The 18,145-nt window shown below is 41.2% G+C and overlaps 1 long non-coding RNA gene across 1 annotated transcript; it reads right to left on the reverse strand.

Moving 5' to 3' along the window:
* Positions 1-12,021: 12,021 nt before the first annotated feature.
* LOC115066967 lies at positions 12,022-14,556 on the reverse strand. The gene is made up of 3 exons (XR_003846407.1): positions 14,470-14,556; positions 13,838-14,010; positions 12,022-12,302 (listed from the first exon to the last, which is right to left on the reverse strand). It is a non-coding gene; the product is annotated as an uncharacterized LOC115066967 (long non-coding RNA).
* Between the last annotated feature and the right edge of the window lie 3,589 nt (positions 14,557-18,145).

Raw genomic sequence — 18,145 nt, forward strand, 5'->3', positions numbered from 1 at the left:
ACTCTAGTTCCAGGGGATCTAATGTCATCCCCTGACCTCCAAGGCACCTGCATGCATGTGGTACACGTACAGACACATACACACATACAAATAAATAAAAATAAATAAATCTTTTGAGACAGGGTCTTCCAGTAACCCCAGCTGGCCTAGAACTCATTATGTAGACCAGGTTGACCTAGAAATCAGAGATACAGGGATTCATCTGCCTCTGGCTCAAGTGCTGGGATTAAAGGCTTGCACCACCATGCCCAGCTAAAAATAAATAAATCTTAAAAAAAAAAAAACTGTCAAATAATTCCAGCATTTTTGTATAAATCTATACCTTTCCAGTAATGACCATTCATAGCCAATGTGTTTAAAATAATGTGGATATTCCTTTAATTTTTCATAAAATTAATTTCATTGCAAACACTAGGGGGTCAATATTTGAGAGGTCTCCTAGTGAGCCTCAGCTGTCAACCTGACATTGTTATTTGAGAAAGCCTCAATTAAGGGATTGCCTCAGATTGGCCTCTGGGCTTGTCTGTGGGTACATTTTCTTGATCGCTAATTGATGTAGGAGGGCCCAGCCCACTGTGGAAGGCCCATCCCTGGATAGGGCTTGAGATGTCTAAGAATGGCATCTGATGGCAAACTGGAAAGCTAGCCAGTGAGCAGCATGCCTGCGTGGTTTCTGCTTCAGTTCCTGCCTCAGGCTCCTGCCTTGGCTTCCCTTGATGATAGACTGTAACCTGTAACAGCAAATAAACTCTTTCCTCCCTGGGTTGCTTTTAGCCACAATGTTTTATCACAGCAGCAGAAATCAAGCTAAAACAAGAGGTTTCTTTAAATAAACTATTAAGCTTCATTTTAAAGTACAATTAGAAAAATTATAATGAAATAAGAGGCATAGGAAAGGTGATTCAATGGATATATTCACTCTTTTTTGACAAGGTGAAATAAAAGTTTGTCAAAGACATGGGTTATGGTGGTAAGCACCTTTGATCCCAGCAGAGAGAGGCAGAGGAAGGGGGAATCTCTGTGAGATCGGTTCACACAGTGACTTCCAGCTGGGCTGGGACTAGGGAGACTCTGTCAAAAAAAAAATAGAAAATAAAAAATAAAAGCAAAGCAAAAACAAGCAAACAAAAAATTGTGTCAAAATTCTCTTCTTAATATTCTACTGAAACAAGAAAAAATACTGGTTCCATGGGGTGAAACAAGAAAGTCTAAACATCCTTAAAAATCTGTCTGACATGGTAAGAAAAGAATAGATAACTTCACTGGGCATGGTGGCACATGCCTTTAATCCCAGCACTGGGGAGCTAAACGCAGGCAGATCTTTGTGATTTCAAGACCATCCTGGTCTACATAGTGAGCTCCAGGCCACCCAAGGCTCCAGAGAGACCCTGTCTCAAAAAAGAGAGGGGAAAAAAAAATAGATAGCTTGTCTTTACTGAATAATCCCAAACTATGACTTGGAGATTTAAATTGTTCTCTCCAAATGCTACTATCAGCGGCTATGAAGACATTCATGAAAAATGAGGAAATAACATTCCTTTATTTTTTAGGAAGTAGATTTTATTTCTGTATTTCTATTGATAAAATGCAGTCATGTGTGTGTGTGTGTGTGTGTTTAAAAGAAAATACTTTTCCAACTACTGAATGCTATTCTGATATATGGTATTTTTTAAATACCCTATAAGAAAGTTAAAGTACTCATTTTTCTAGTTACCTTTAGCCTGTAGTGTTTGACTAGGTAAGAGAGTTCCGTGGATTATAAAGGTGAAATTGCCAGTTTAAAAATAAATAAATAAAAGAGCTTTGCCAAGGTTCTGAGGGTTCTATGTTGTGCAACAAAGCCACTGGCTTTGAAACCCTGCCACAGCTGCAGCTCCATGTGCCAGATACTACATCTACTCAGGGTCATTTGGGCAAAAGTAGTGAAAAATATTAAAGCAATGTTTACATAGCAGGTATGCAATATCAATTATGTTATGTACATTTGTGATAAGAGTAAGGATTGAGTTGTTTGGAAGAAAAGTCACATTTTTTTCTTAGGTAGTGGAAAATTACTAGTAGATACTTGAGTTTTCTTAACATTGGGCTGTAAATACTTTGTTTCTACAGCTGTCTTCATAATTACTATGACTTTTTTTTTCTATTTTTCAGACAGGTTCTCAGTATGTAGCACTGGCTGGCCTGAAACTTATCAGGTAGATCAGGTTGGGCTCAAAGTCACAGAGAGATCCACCTGCCCCTGCCCCTGCCTCTGCCTTCTGAATGCTGGGACTAAAGGGATGCAACACCATGCCTGGCTCTGACTTTTTTTAAAAAGGTATCTAAATGTTTTCTAGGGGTAAGGGTATAGTTCAGTGGTAAAGCAAGCAGTTACCTAGCTTGGGTGAGGTGTCTTGTACCTAGACTTCAGAAAAAAAGAGAAAAAAAAAAGGCTTCTGGAAGTGGCCTGGTAGTCAAAGAAACATGATAATATACTATAAATTATGTTATTCATCTTACTATTTGTATGAAGTAAAAGGGCAAAATGTATGGGCAATAGTTAGGTTCAAAATATGTTCATTATGTGCCCTAAAAAAGCAGACAGCTCTCAGATTCTACTCTTCCTTCCTGGCCTTATACTAACGAACTCTGCAAATTTACAATTGCAAGTAGGCATCCCCTAGTTCATAAGAGCAATGTACCTACTAGGGATTTAGCTCAGTGGCAGAGCATCTGCAAGGTCTTAGGTTTAATCCCTAGTATGGAAGGAAAGATTCAAATGACAGCAATAAATCCTAAACTGCAACTTTACTGATAGATTCAGACTGAAAGCCCCAAATGTTTTCTTTGGAACCCACTGAGATACAGCTGCAGGGAGAGAATGCCTACTCTAGGGGCCTGCTCTTTTCCCCCTTTATTCTATCCAGGTCCCCAGCAAATGGAGCATGACTGCCTGTCTCTTTCTTATTTCATCCGCTCTGGAAATGTCCTTACAGACATATCTGGGGTCACCTTACACTAGTCTCTTAGGCACTTCTCAGTCTAAACAACTTGACAGTCAAGATTAGCCATCATGTAGTTTCTAATCATTTTCTACATTCATAGTAAAGAATAATGGATATTTTAATGGGTGGAGTTATCTTTTGGCTATTTTTAAATGGTGAAGTTCATTTCTTTCTGAGCTTGATCTCTCTCTCTCTCTCTCTCTCTCTCTCTCTCTCGCTCTCATCTTTGTTTTTGATACAGTATCTCACCCTCTATCCCTAGCTAACCTGGAACTCTCAGTGCTGCCCAGGCTGGCAATGAACTTAGTAGTGATCTTCCGGTCTCAGCCTCCCAGTGCTAGGATTACAAGAGGTGCCACCACACTGGCTCATGAGGTCTGATTTCTATACAGCTTCCTACGTTAAGTATAGTAGGTGAATTTCTGCTGAATCATCATATGTTTTCTTTAAAGACAAGAGATTACACCAATAGGGTTTAAAGACAGAGATGCAAAGTGGAACAGGACAATGATGTCTGCCACATAGTCCTTGAGCATTCCTGGTCTGAGAGCGAACATGGCTCCACACCCCAAAGCACTAAGTCCTTGGATGACGCCATGAAGACAGGAAGTGGAACTGGGGTCATAAGTATGTGAGAGAATCCGGCACATTTTATTAGCTTGATACTTTATAGTACAATACAGTAGTTAAGAATGCAGACCAGAAAGATGGCCTGGACATACACATTGATGACAAAATTCTTAAACCACTTCCTAGGGAAAGTTTTAAATAGATAGATAGATGATAGATGATAGATAGATAGATAGATAGATAGATAGATAGATAGATAGATAGATAGATGATATAGAGATAGAGGCATAGACTGTCCTCTAAATGTCAAGCTATGGACAGACGCCTTCTTCCCAAGCTTGGTTGTACCCGCTGGCTTAGGATCATCACAAAACTTGATTGTTGACTCTCTACAAGAAAGAAGGGTCAAAGAGAAGTCAGTCATGCCTCCCAACCAACCAGTTGGCCCTAGTTGCACAAAGGGGAGGGACTAAGGGATACCTAAGCTGAGGAAGTCCCTATGGAGATGCTCTTACCATTTTGTAAGGCTAGTGGGAAGTCACGATCTACACCTGGATGAAGACTTTGCAGTGCAGCCTTGGTGGGGAGTGCCCACACTCCTGTAAGTAACCTCTCACCCACTGCTCTGTAAGTAGGCCTTAATGAAGTCGCTGATTTTCCAACCTACAGTTTTGTTGTTTCCAAACCTCAATTTCTCTTAAGGGTGGAGGGAGGAGGGGGCTGACTTCACTTGCACCTTTGCATCTAGCAAAATGAATTTTAGCATTTGGAAATGGAGAACAGAACTTAATATGCTGAACTATCCTGAGTCTCTTGGGCAGCTTTAAGTGTTGGTCATCCATGGGGCTGGAGAGATGGCTCAGTGGTTAAGAGCACTGGCTGCTGTTGCAGAGGACCTGGGTTCAATTCTCAGCACCCTCAGAGCAGCTAACAACCTCCTGTAACTCCAGTTCTAAAGAATTTGATGCCCTCTTCTGACCTCTGCAAGTATTGCATGACACAGGTGAACTTATATATATATATGCAGGCAATACACTCATACATACAAAAAAAAAAAAAATGGGTCTTTTTTGAGACAGGGTCTCCCTGTAGCCCCAGTTGACCTGGAACTTACTATGTGAACCAAGCTGGCCTCAAATTCAAGAGCTCTGCCTGCCTCTGCCTCCAAGTGCTGTGATTAAAGGCCTGAGCTACCATGCCTGACAAAATATTTTTTAAAACAGAGTTGTTTACCCATGGGGCTGAAGAGATTGCTCAGCAGTTAAGAGCACTAGCTACTTTTGCAGAGGAGCTGGGTTCAGTTCCCAGTACCCACATGGCAGCTAACAACCATTTGTAACTCCAGTTCTAGGGGATTCAATGCCGTTTTCTGACCTCCACAGGCATTACACAACATGGGTACACTTACATGCAGGCAATACACTTACACACACTCTTTTAATAAAAAGAGTTATCCATGGCTGGTTTTATTTCATCTAACCATCATCACACCACCACCTCCACCCCACTGTTGTACCAGTCCCTTCACACACATCAGGGAAGCTCTGAATCACATCTGACAGCATTTCCTCCAGTATTTGCATGCATTAAATTATGTGTTAAATGTATTTATAATACAATATAAAATTCAATCAGAATAATATAATGACTGCAGTTTTTATAATTAATTATATACCATGTTAGTTTTTCATAGCTATGAAAAACAACTTAAAGGAGAAAAGATTTATTGAGGCTCATGGTCTCAGTCAATGGCCATCCAGCTGACTCTATTGCTTCTGGGTGAAGCAGAACATCACAGCAGAATGATATGAAAAAGAAAAGTTTGGGGGCTGGAGAGATGGCTCAGCTGTTAAGAGCATCAGTTGCCTTTGCAGAGGACCCAGGTTCAATTCCCAGCACCCACTGGTGGCTAGCAGCCATCCATAACTTCAGTTGCAGGGGATCTGATGCCTTCTTCTGACCTCCGCCGGCATTGTACAACATGGGAGCACTTACACACATGCAGGCAGTACACTCATACATATAAAACAAAAATAATAAACAATTTTTTAAAGTAAAGTTGCTCACTCGAGGGGGGCATGAAGCAGAAAGAGAGGAGGGGAAGGGGACAAGTTATCCTTCGAAGGTACATCCTTAGTGATCTAGTTGCTCCAGAACCCACTACCCACCACTATCCAGTAATGCCATCATTTTGGGATAAAGTCTTCAGCATATGAGCCTGATGGGGAAATTTTATACATACTAAATCTATAGGTATATACAATTATACGTAGGTGTAATATATTAATAATCTTAAGTAAACATGGCAAAAACTTCTTGATCATAACCAAAATCCCCCTATACAACCTAAAAATTAACAGTAATTCTTATCACCAATATGCAGTATTCCACATTTCCTTATTCATAAATACTTTCCTATCCTTTGTATATCATTTCTCTTTCTCTGTACACAGGAATTCTGAACCAACTACAATCCAGAATGTTGTCCAGTTATAGATCCTTTAACTTGGTTAAGTAATTTCTCCCTGCTCCCTCACTCACATGTGCTGGGGATCAAACCCAGGACTTGTATATACGAGGCAAGTGTTATGTTACTAAACTACATCCCCAACCTAAGATAATTTTTAAATGCAAACATTCAGAGTTGGGAGTGTAAATACTTGCTTAGGATACATAATGAGGCCCTGAGTTTAATCCCCTACACAATAAATAAATATAAATAAATAAATAATAAATAAATAAACAAAAAAACAAAAGCAAATATTCAATTTAGCTTTGAGTTCCAGGAGAAATCATGGCTACAGGTCCCCTCAGAATAATAAAGAGTCCTCATTGGAAATCTTCAAGAACAAATGAAACAGGGCTGGAGAGATGGCTGAGGGGCTAAGAGCATTGGCTGCTCTTACAGCAGACCCAGGTTTGGTTCCCAGCACCCACATGGTAGCTAACAACTGTTAACGCCAATTCCAGAGGATCTTATGTCCTCTTCTGGTCTCTATGGGCATTGCATGTATGCATTGTACTTTATATGCATATAGACAAAACATACATACACATAAAATAAAAATAAATAAATAAAAATTTAGAAAAGAACAAATGAAGCTCATGAACTGCTTGCCCTAAAATGGCCTTAAATTTCAAACTGACCTCAGAATCCTCCATTCTACTTCATCTGTGTTTATTGTTAATCAAAATATAGGGTGAAATATTTGACAAATACCTAGAGACATTGTCTTCTATTCTGTCTTGAAATCTTTGACATACCCAATGACCCTAAATGAGGATGACAAGTTCTATTTTCTCAAGTGCACACAGAAGATGGACTGAAAAACTGCTCGTTCCTCTACTCCATTCACCCATTACAATCTTTAAGCATGGTGAAAACGTCATCTTAGAGTTACAGTGTTTGAAATTTTGTTTCCAAAAGATGGAGTAAGACTACCCATTATTCAGATATTAAAGAAATGATAAACCCTAATCCCTTCCCCACCCATTTATAAGTGAGTTAGTTGACTCTAAGAACAAATGCTGGGATTTGTAGGGCTTCATCCTGCCACACACGAGTGAGCGCCCTGCTCAACATCCACCTCTGGCAAGGTTCCCTCACCCTAATGTGAGCATGGACTGTTCCCTGTAGACCAGGCCAAAAAGACAGGAGACCGTGAAGAAGTAAGTCAGATATGAAAATTAGTTATTGGACTCTTCCAAGCTAACTGTATGTAATTTGGCCCTAATCACACATGGTCTCCTGGATTTGGGGAGGGCTAAATATACAATCTGGGGAAGGCTAGGAAAAGAAGGCATGACCCATGCTTGGTAAAGTCTTTCCAGTGTGCATACCCTCAGGTCACGCATACACCTCAGCAACCCCTCAGTTATCTCAGTAAGTAAGCTCAGTAGATTCATTGGTTCCCCAGTAAAACTTTAACAAACATTGGCTTGACACTAGAACCTTAAAAGGGAATAAACATGGCTTAGTATACCTGGGAAAAGAATTCTAACAACAGATGGAAAATGTATTAGTTAATGCTATTATGTCTCATAATTATTTTTTTAAAAGAAAAGAAAATGAGAATGTAAAAGATGTTAAAAGGATATGGAAATGGAGATATTTTTCAAAACAGACAGAAAAAGTGAGAAAGCCTAAGCAAGTGATGAAGGTCTGTGTAGGTTTGTTATGATATACAAAGGATGAGACAAAAATAATATACACACAATCTTAAAATTTCGAAGGTCATAGTTTAGTCGACTAGTTTAAGAAACAAAATATATATATACTCAAGGTTTATCTGAGAATATTCGGTTTTTGACCCAAGCTTTATCTATATAGCACATGGTAATTAAAAGTGCCAGACTAGTGGAACTAACTTTATTGGATGTTTAACAGCCATAGTTTGGGGCCTATATTAATGTGGTCAGAGGGACTTAAAGGACAGTTTTTGCCCCTTGCCCTCCAAGGTCGACTAAGTTCCAGGGGATTTTAGAACATCACCTATCCTCTTGTTCAGAGAGGATATGGAGATCCCATGAGATGGACCTGAACCAGTGTCCAGTCTACAAAGAGGAAGGCCGACTCAGAGACCCCACTAGATGGACTTGAACCAGTGTCCAGTCTACAAAGAGGAGGGCCAACTCAGAGGAAACATCCATGCTTCCAAGTGAAGCCAGACATGGTCGAGCAGGACCTTTGACTTATCTTCGCATAGATGGAATTGGTAAAAGAAAGGAGCCAAGGGCTAATCCCAAACTCATGTGACCCCTGAGGAACAGATCCTCAAATGACTTAAGTGTAAAAATAAATTGATTTATTTGGGCCAACTGTATGGTCTTAAACACCCAAAAGGAAAGTATAATCAAAGATTATAGTGATCAGTATATTTCTTTAAGAGTTCAAGGGATTACACTTCCCAGACATTAGGCTTAAGTCCATATAAAAAGTTATTTAGACAATTATTTCTCATTGATGATTTTGTTCTAAATAAAGTGCTGCTCAGATGTAAGACTTCAAATATTGGTCTGCAATACCGTAGTGCCCACCTGCAGCTAAGGGAGACAACCCACAGTTGTTCTAAAATGATTGATAAATTTGTTTTCTCCCCCTATCTAGAACCTTTGAGAGGGAACTGACACTGATTCTCACCACTCCAACAGCTATCAAAATACCTGAAAGCAAATCCTGAATCCGTCACTCTCGAGTCCAGCCTTGGCAGACAAAAGAAAAATGAGGAGGAACACAATAGAGGGATGCTTTTGGAAGCCCTTGTCAACAAAGAACTCCCAATGCACTCTGATATGAACATTTGAAATTTGCCCTGTTCTGACTTTTTTCTGGTTCTCCATCTAGAACTTATAATGCTAACTACTTTTGCCTTTACTTCTCCTTCATATCCCCTATTCACCAGTCAAGGACTTTCTTTTCTCCCTATAGATAAGAGTTATGCAATTTTAGTCTTTTAGATAGACCCACTGAAGGGCCCCAATTGCCTCACCCTGAGTCCCTGTTCAGCATGGAAGAAGCCAGAGTGGTCTGCTTCCGGATCACTATCATCCATTTGGGTAACCTCTTCAGAGGATGGTGTGATAAGAATAGGAGGTAGGAACTGACTAGGCAGTTAGGGTAAAAAAGACCCCAAAGAAAAGTAGTCAGTTTCTTGGCTAAAAGTCAAAATGTCCTTGGGCCTCTTAGCAACGTACTCTGTTCCAAAGGCCAAAAATGACAAAAGTATTTGGAAGCTCTTATCTAATCTCTAAAAGGTTTTAGGGTTACCTCTTCAGAGGCATAATGTTAGAGCAGCAAAAAGCCCCATTTAAAAAAAAAAAAAAACAAAGGAAAAACATGAAGTTGTCAGAAAAAAGTGATGGGGAAATATGGGAGGTGTTGGAGAGGAAAGAGTGGGCATGGATTTGATCAAAACACCTTATATGAATGTATGAAATTCCCAATAAAGTTTTTTTAAACATTAAAAAATAAAATTAGTTTTTGGACTGGCAAGATGGTACAGCAGTAAAGGAGCTTGCTTGCTAATAAGCCTGATAACTTGAGTTTGATCCCCAGGACCCACAGGGTTGAAAAAGAGAACTTACTCCTTCCTGCAAGTTGTCTGACCATATGCACACATACATACACACAGACATGCATATACACAATAATAAATAAATGTAATGAAAAGTAAATTAGTTCTCTAATTCAGTTACCAGTTTTTCTTTTTCCCTTTCAAGCAGACAGTTTAATAATGTATCTTTTCCCTGTCTCCTTGAACAAGCTAAAAGATAATGCCAAGACAGTGAATGAACCCATGGTCCAGCCTGGAAAGGTGACTCAGCCTCTGAGAGAAACCCCAGCATGTTCCCAGACTCAGAAGGAAAGGGCAGCCTAATGCCCACTTGCTGGGCAATCTCAAATACAGGGACATACACTTTATTTCACTGAATCAAACATTAATCACAAATTATCCTTTTCCTATTTTTCTGAACTTTGTGTACCTTTGCTTTTAAAGATCAGAGCCCTCCTGACTCTCCTAACTTCCTCCAAGACACTGTGGGGCCCTTGGAGCAGGAGGGCCTATCTAGGTAGCTAAGGTGACTCTTCAACCCCTCTTCTGTTCTCATTGTCGGCAGCCGACTGAGGCTGCTGGCAAAGGAGCTCTGTTCCACCATGTGAGAAGCCACGTGGGAACATTCCCTTCAGGAGGCCTGAAGGAGGGCCAGCTCTGAAAAGGAGAGCAGTTTTACCTTCCAGCTTCCCCTGGGTCACCCCAGATACTCCATCCCATGAAATGCAACCAAATATGCTTGGGAAGTCAAGAACGGGAATCTGATAAGCAAACCAGGTTCACGGGCTTCCAAGGAAGAGAGAGCATGCTTCACTGGAGATTATTGAATAAATCCTCCTACTGGGATTCTAAAAAAAAATAAAATATCCTTAGATAAGTCCCATTTGCAAGTGTGTCTTCTCATTTCCTTTCATACACAGAGGAAAAAAGATTATGAGAAGATATGCCTACACCATGCAATGTCTGCAGCTAGGGACTAGGAAAGAGGAAGAGGCATAATCTGTTGTGGTCTTTAAAACACCCCATTTCTTGGGGCTAGAGAAATGGCTCAATGTTAAGAACATTTGCCACACAATCATAAGGACCAGTATTTGGATCCCAGAACCCATGTAGCAACCCAGGTATCTAGCACACGCCTGTAATCCCAGTCCCAAGGGAAGTAGAGAGAGGACAGGGGACACTGGGCTTGCTGGCTTCAAGCATAGCTGAGAAAAAACAAACCTCAAGTTAAGAGAGAGGCTCTACCTCAGAGAAATAGTGACAGAGGAGAACACCTGATGCCCTCTTCTGGCTTCTGTGTGGACACAGGTATGCACACACATGTGGGCATATAGTCACAAAAATGCACTGAAATAAATTAATTAATTAAATCTTAAAACCTCTTATTTCTGGAGCTGAGGAGATGGTTCAGTGGAAAAAACACTCTTCGGCAAGTGTGAGGATGAGGGTTATCATCCCCAGTATTTAGGTAAAAGCTGGGCAGGTGTGGCAGCCACCTGTAATCCCAGCACTCGAAGTAGAGCCAGAGGCTCCCTGGGGCAATTTGGCTAGCTAGACTAGTGGGAATCGGTGAGTTCCAGGTTCAGCAATGGACCCTTCCTCAGTAAATAAAGTGGAGATCAATTGAGGCAAATACCCAACTTCAACTTCAGGCCTCCACATGGACATGCATACTCAAGCACATATACCCGTGAGTCCACACACATGCAAACACACATGTATACACATATACATACAAAATAAAAGGCTATAGGGAAACCCTGTCTCAAAAAAGACCAAAAAAATAAAAAATTTAAGAAATTAAAAATAAATAAATAAAATAAAATAAAATAAAATAAAACATCCCATTTCTAATCCAGTTGCAAACACCTAGTGTTTGGGAAAACAATGCTGCTACCCAGAGTTGCTGAGTTCAAATTCATTCCTGTTCTGCTTCAGCACCCTGGGTGCTGCGATTTCAGGCGCACTCCACTAACCTACCTAGCTAAAGGTGTTACGTTTGGTACAACGTACATTTGCTTTATCAGTGTGTTTAACTAGACTACTGAATCAATGATTATTCTATCCATTTCTGCAAAATGATGAATGGCATATGTTAACAATGTAATAGCCCCATACTAAATATCCCTTCTATAAAACGGAGTGACTTGAAATTGATTATATTAGTTGCAATTACTATAATTTAACACAGGCAGTAATATATGCATGTGATGGCAAAGGGGTTCCCCAAGAGTATGCACCTGCACAAAAAGCCCACAATTATACAAAATAGATATATTTTTGTTTTGGTTTGATTTGATTTTTGGGTTTTTTGAGACAGAATCTCCCCGAAGCCCCAGCTGACCTGAAACTTGCTATGTAGACCAAGCTGGCCTAGATCTCAGAGAAACACCTGCCTTTGCCTCCTGAGCCCTGAGACTAAAGGCTTGTGCTACCACGCTCAGCTAAAAGAAGAAACATGTTTAAGTCATACTGTCCAAACTTTAATATTACAAAACATTGGAACAAGGCTTGTTTGTTTTAAGACTTCTTTTATTTTAATTATGTGTGTGGGTCTGTGCAAATGAATGCAGGTACCTGTGGAAAACAGACAAGGACTTTGGATTCTCTGGAGCCCAATGTGTAGTCTGGGAACCAAACTCAGTCCTCTGCAAGAGCAGCAAGTGCTCTTTGTTGAGCCATCTCTCTCCAGCCCCTGGAATAAAGTTTGAAGTTAGTTTTCAATCTTTTTTTTTTTTTTTTTGTCTTTTTGAAGCAGGATCTCCCTGTAGCCCCAGATGTCCTGGAACTCACTATGTAGACCAGGCTGGCCTTGAACTCACAGAGATCCGCCTGCCTCTGCCTCCCAAGTGCTGGGACTACAGGCGTGTGCTACCACACTGGGCTAGTTTTCATTCTTTAAAATCATTCTTTTGTTGGCTTTTGTTTAAATCCTTTTTGTTGATTTTAATCCTATTGTTAAAGTAAAGAATGGGGGTGTGAGGCAGATTTCTGAGTGGTTAAGTGCGCTTGCTGCTCATCCAGAGGACCCTACTTTGGTTCCCAGCACCCAGATTGGGTGGCTCATAACTACCTGTACCTCTAGCTCCAGGCTATCCTGTACCTTCTTCTGGGTTCCATGGACATACACACACATGGCAGACACTCACGCAGACATACACATAAATAAAAATAAAATAAAGCTTACCCCCAAAAAAGTAAAGATTGGTTGCCTGTAGAGATGCATGCCTGCAACCTCAGCACTTGGGAGGATAAAGCAAGAAGGTCATGAGCTCAAAGCCATCTAGAGCTATGTAACAAGAGTATTTTTAGGAGCTGGAGAGATGATTCAGTGTTGGGGAACCCTGCTGCTAGGGTTGTAGTCCACCATGTCCAGATAGCTCTAAGGAACTCGGTGCTATATGAAAGGGCTCCCTTTCTTATGGGGGGGGTGGGCGGGGGGCTCCTGCTCTCTGCCTGACTTACGTGGAAAGTGACACCAAGCAAACGGATGGCTGACCTTATTTAGAACATGACCTTTGGCATAGTTACTTGCAATAAAACTGCCCCCAGTTTTTTTTATATGATAATTAGGCATTGTCCTATAGTCGGATGATAGGATCCCCCTACCACATGTAAATAAAGCATACTATGAGCACCTATCAACTGAAGCTTTGGCTGCTGCCTCCACACTATATTTTTCCTGAGCCCCACTGAATAAACGGAGCTGTATCACTGAATCTGACTCCCCAGAAAGTCTTTTCCATTGTGCTCAATGGCCATCCTGACCCCATTCATCACTTCTGCTCCCTTTGTCCTCGTGGATCAGTGGCCAACGGCCCTTGAGGGGAGGGAGAGACCCACAGTTCGGTGATTAAGAATACTTGCTGTTCTTCCAGAGGACCCTGGTTTAATTTCCAGCACCCACATAGCAGCTAACAATGGTCCATAAATCTAGTGGCATGACACTGTGGAAATTCAGAAGGCCACTTGTGGCAGTCAGTTTCTGCCTTCCACTGTGTGGGTTCTGGGGATCAAACTTGGGCCATTGGGCTTGTTGTCAAGCACCCTACTTACTGAACAATTTTGTTGGCCCAAACATTGACTTTAGACTGCCCAAATTCAAGTCTCAACTCTGCCACTTGCTGCAGGTATAATGTTGCTTCAATTACAGTGCAATTGCTATGAGCATGAAGCCAGTCTGGGCTACAAAGTGAAACCCTATTTCAAAAAGATCATCATAAAGCTTACCTCAAGGGAAGAGGGTCGGGACTCCCTTCCCCTAACTGAGGAGTTATTGACTGTTAATGACCTCTGGGAAAGGAAGAGTCAGTTTTCCTTAACAGTGTAGCTCCTGGCAGGTTGACTATGCTCAAGTGTATGGCCCCACATTGTATGGGTAACATATGGGCTCTGTGGGTAATCTAAAAAAGAAGACAAGAAGTTAGAAGGGGGTGGGGAGGTGAGAGGTATAAGGAAGGAGTTAGGGGAGCAAGCAAGTCAGGGATAAATATGATCAAAATACATTGTATAAAATTCTCAAAAAATTATAAAAATATTATAGTAAATGAAATAATAGAAACTTACCTCAGTCTGCAACAAATGACACATAAAAAAACTCATTCAATTTTATGTTACAGGGCTTATACTGAGTTCAATATTGTATAACTGTATTAACTCAACTGTGAACCTAGAAACTTGCACCCACTTGTGAAAGAGAGGTACTCTTGTTCTGGAGTGTTACTGAATATGTTAAAGCTGTAATGAAATGCTTCTTCTAATCATTTAGTTATTAAAAATTTTAAAAATAATGATAAAATAATAATAATAATAATAAAATATTTTTTTAAAATGACACATGAGCCAGGCATGGTGGTACCCACCTTTAATCCCAGCACTTGAGGCAGAGGCAGGCAGATTTCTTTCAATTCCATGGCCTACCAAATTAGCCAGGATTACACAGTTACTCTGTAAAAATAAAACAAAACAGCCACATAGTTCCCAGCATATACCAAGATCCTGATAAATGTTAACTTGTTTTCACATGTTTAATAGACAACAACCTTTTTATTTTTTTAATATTTTACTTATTATTTTCATTTTATGTGTATGTGTGTATTGCCTGCATGTATGTGAGTGCACCTGTGCCATGCAATGCCGTGGAGGTCAGAGGAAGGATTTGGATTCCCCTGGAACTGGAGTTAAGGATGGTTTGTAGTCACTATGTGGGTGTTGGGAATCAACCCTGGGTCCTCTGCAAGAGTAGTCAGTGCTCTTAACTGCTGAGCCATTTCTCCAGGCCTCAACGGTTTATTTAACTTTCAAAGTCCATTTTTAGTGACTTGGAGATTCTTTAAATTTCCTTCCCTTTGACAGATACATGAGCCTGTTCCCTTGAATTCAGGGGAATCAAATGCTATGGAGGATGTTCTAGTTTGTTTCTCCACTGCTGTGACTAAACAGTCTGACCAATACTAATGGAGAGGAAAGGGTTTGTTTGGCTTACATCTCCCCAGTCACAATTCATCAATGAGGCCCAAAGTAGAAACTCAGGGCATGAACCTGTAGACAGGAGCTGAAGTACAGGCCATGAAGGAACGCTGCTTACTGGCTTGCTCCCCTGGTCAGTGCTTAACCTGCATTCTTATTCAATACAGAAGGACCTGCCCAGGGATGGTACCACCCACAGTGGGTTGGGCCCTCCCACATCACTCAACAATCAGGAAAATGCCCCACAGAGGTGGTCACAGACCAGTCCAATGAAAGAAATTCCCCAATTGAGGCTCCCTCTACCCAGGTGTGTCAAGTTGACAACCAAAACTACCCAGCACAAATGGCAAGGAAATCCCAGTTCAAGGAGAAACAGGGGCCAGAATAGCTCTTCCTCCCTGCTGCAGGCTGAGATCTCTCCACTCACGAAGCTTCATTTATTGTGCCTAAGAACAGGTTCATAATCTTATTCACAAATGAGTTTTCCTAGTCAATTTTAGCATAGGCTAGGAAGCCTTATTATTAGAGGAATTATTCATGGTTAGTAGATAAATGAATCCACAATCCCGCTCCCCCAAATTCAGACAGAAATCTAGGGGCCAGTGAGATGGCTCAGGGAAAAAGGCTTTTTCCTTACAAGCCTAGTGAAAATAGGAGAACATTGACTCCAATAGCTGTCCTCTGAAATTGTTAATGTGAATCTAGTTTACATTATCTGATGTCATATGAAACTCTTTGATAGACCAACACAGAAAACTGTACCCAGCTGAACTGTCTGAATGCCTATGTACTCCCACCTTCGGTCCCTGCTGTCACCACCTAGTATCCAATTTCAATCAACTCTCCTCCCAGTAACTCACAGCCTGCACCCTATAGACTGGACATATAACCACACCCCTTCCTTCTAATTTTCTCCTCTTTCTGATTAATTTTATTTTCTTCTGTTTATTTTCTTTCTTTTCCTCATTGCCTTAGCAACTTTACACATTACTAAAACAAAAATACCTGACCACAGCAACTGAAGGGAGAAAGGGTTTATTCTGGCTTATAGCTCCAAAGGAATATATAGTCCACCATAGCAGGGAAGGCAAAGCAGCAGGAGCACAAGGCTGGCTGGTCACATTATACCAGAAGTCAGGAAGCAGAGAGAATTGGAAGTAGGGCTGGGCTATAAAACCACAAGCACCACCCCCACTACAGAACTTCCTCCAGCAAAGCTCCAACTTCTGAAGGTTTTACAACTTTCCCAAATAATACTCCAGCTAGAGACCAAGTGAGCCGATGGGGCACATTTCACATTCAAAACACAATACTCATTCAATTCCCTTTTTAACTTCCACTTATCCTCAGGCAACCAGTAGACTTGTTTCTGATAGCAGGTATAAGATTTATCCAGTATTAAAAAACAGAGGCAACCTCCCTCTGCTTCCCTGGGCCTGCAGAACCCACAGGCCTCTCTCCAGGGTAAGTCCATTACGCCCTCAGGTGCCTTGGCTCCTCCAGCCTCATTCACCCTTCTATCTCCCCCGCCAGTCTCTCCTCCTAGTTTGGGTCCTTTCCCATTCCTTGTCTTGGGGCCCCAGATACCTGGGGAACCACGACTGCTTCTTGATCCTTTTCATCCAGACCAATTCAGTGCCTTCTCTGGCTGACAGGAGCACTACTTCTGGGCTTGGCCCCTTCCTCACCTCCCTCTACTTCCCTGGGCCTACAGAATTCTCAGGCCTCTCTCATACCGCAGGCTTCTCTTCAGAGAAGTCCACCACATCCTCTGAGCCTTGACTCCCCTAGCCTCATTTACCCTCCTATCTCCCCTGCCAGTCTCTCTTCCTAGCCTGGGTAATGTCCCATTACCTTTCTTGGGGTCCTAAACATCTGGAGAACCACTACTGCTTCCTGATCCTCTTCATCGAGACCAACTCAATGCCTTCACTGGTCCCCAGGAGCACCGCTTCTCGGCCTGGCCCCGCCCTCACCTCCCTGTGCTTCCCTGGGTCTATACCACCCATCAGCCTCTTTCCTGGACTAAGGGGCTGACCTTTCCTCTTCCTGATCTTTTGCATACAGACCAAGCCAGCTCCTCAGTGCAGTCCCCAGGAGTCCTTGGGGTTGCTTCCTGCCCAAATCTGCCTTTGTATCTCTGGGTCCATGGCCACCAGCTGCCCTAGACCAGCATTTTTCTTGGTCACGGCTACCAGGCCAGTCCAACCACCAAATTCCTGAGGCCAAAATCTTTCCTGGAAGGATACAGACCTTAGGAGAAAGTCTCGACTGACTTGGGCCTCTGTGGAAACACCTAAAGACAAAAGCAATCTGGACACTCCAATATAAAATCAAAAAAGAGAACAGGAAGCTTAGAGGAATAAGCTTTTCATGCCCAAAAAGTAAACCACAAAGATACATGAAGTTCACAAAAAGAAGCAGACCTAAACTGGAAGGCTTGAATCTCACACAAGAATCAGAAACTACAAAAGAAATCCACATGTCAAAATCACAGAGAAAAAATAATAACATGAAAAACCAAAATAACATATCTCCGAGACCAAACACCAATAGTCCTCTAGAGGAGTACAATGAGAACCCCTTAGAGATAATGCAAGACATGGAACTCAAAAGAACAATTATAAACATGATCAAAGAATTCAGTGAATTTAAGGAACAGACAAAGAACTCAAAAAACTGAAGGAAGATAGGGATAAACTTCTGAATGAATTCAGAAAAAAGTTAGAAATATTGAAGAATGTTCAGGCTGAAATGAAGAAGGAAGTGAAACACTTAGTGAGCCAATGAGAAGTGACAGGAGAAAGCATCACAATAGGATGAACTAAATGGAAAACAGAGTATCAAGACTGTAAGATAAAGTGGACTAACTAGACCACTCAAGCAAAGATTATGAAAAATTTAAGAAATCACAAGAATGGAATATGCAGGAATTGTGTGACACCATAAAAAGAACAAACTTACAAATCATAGGCATACAGGAAGGAGAAGAATGCTAAGATAATGGCACGGACCAGTTATTCAACAGAATTGTGGAAGAAAATTTCCCAAAATTAAAGAAAGACATGC

The sequence above is a fragment of the Nannospalax galili genome, unplaced genomic scaffold, assembly GCF_000622305.1.
Source record: "Nannospalax galili isolate Female #2095 unplaced genomic scaffold, S.galili_v1.0 scaffold140, whole genome shotgun sequence".
Lineage (NCBI taxonomy): Eukaryota > Metazoa > Chordata > Mammalia > Rodentia > Spalacidae > Nannospalax > Nannospalax galili.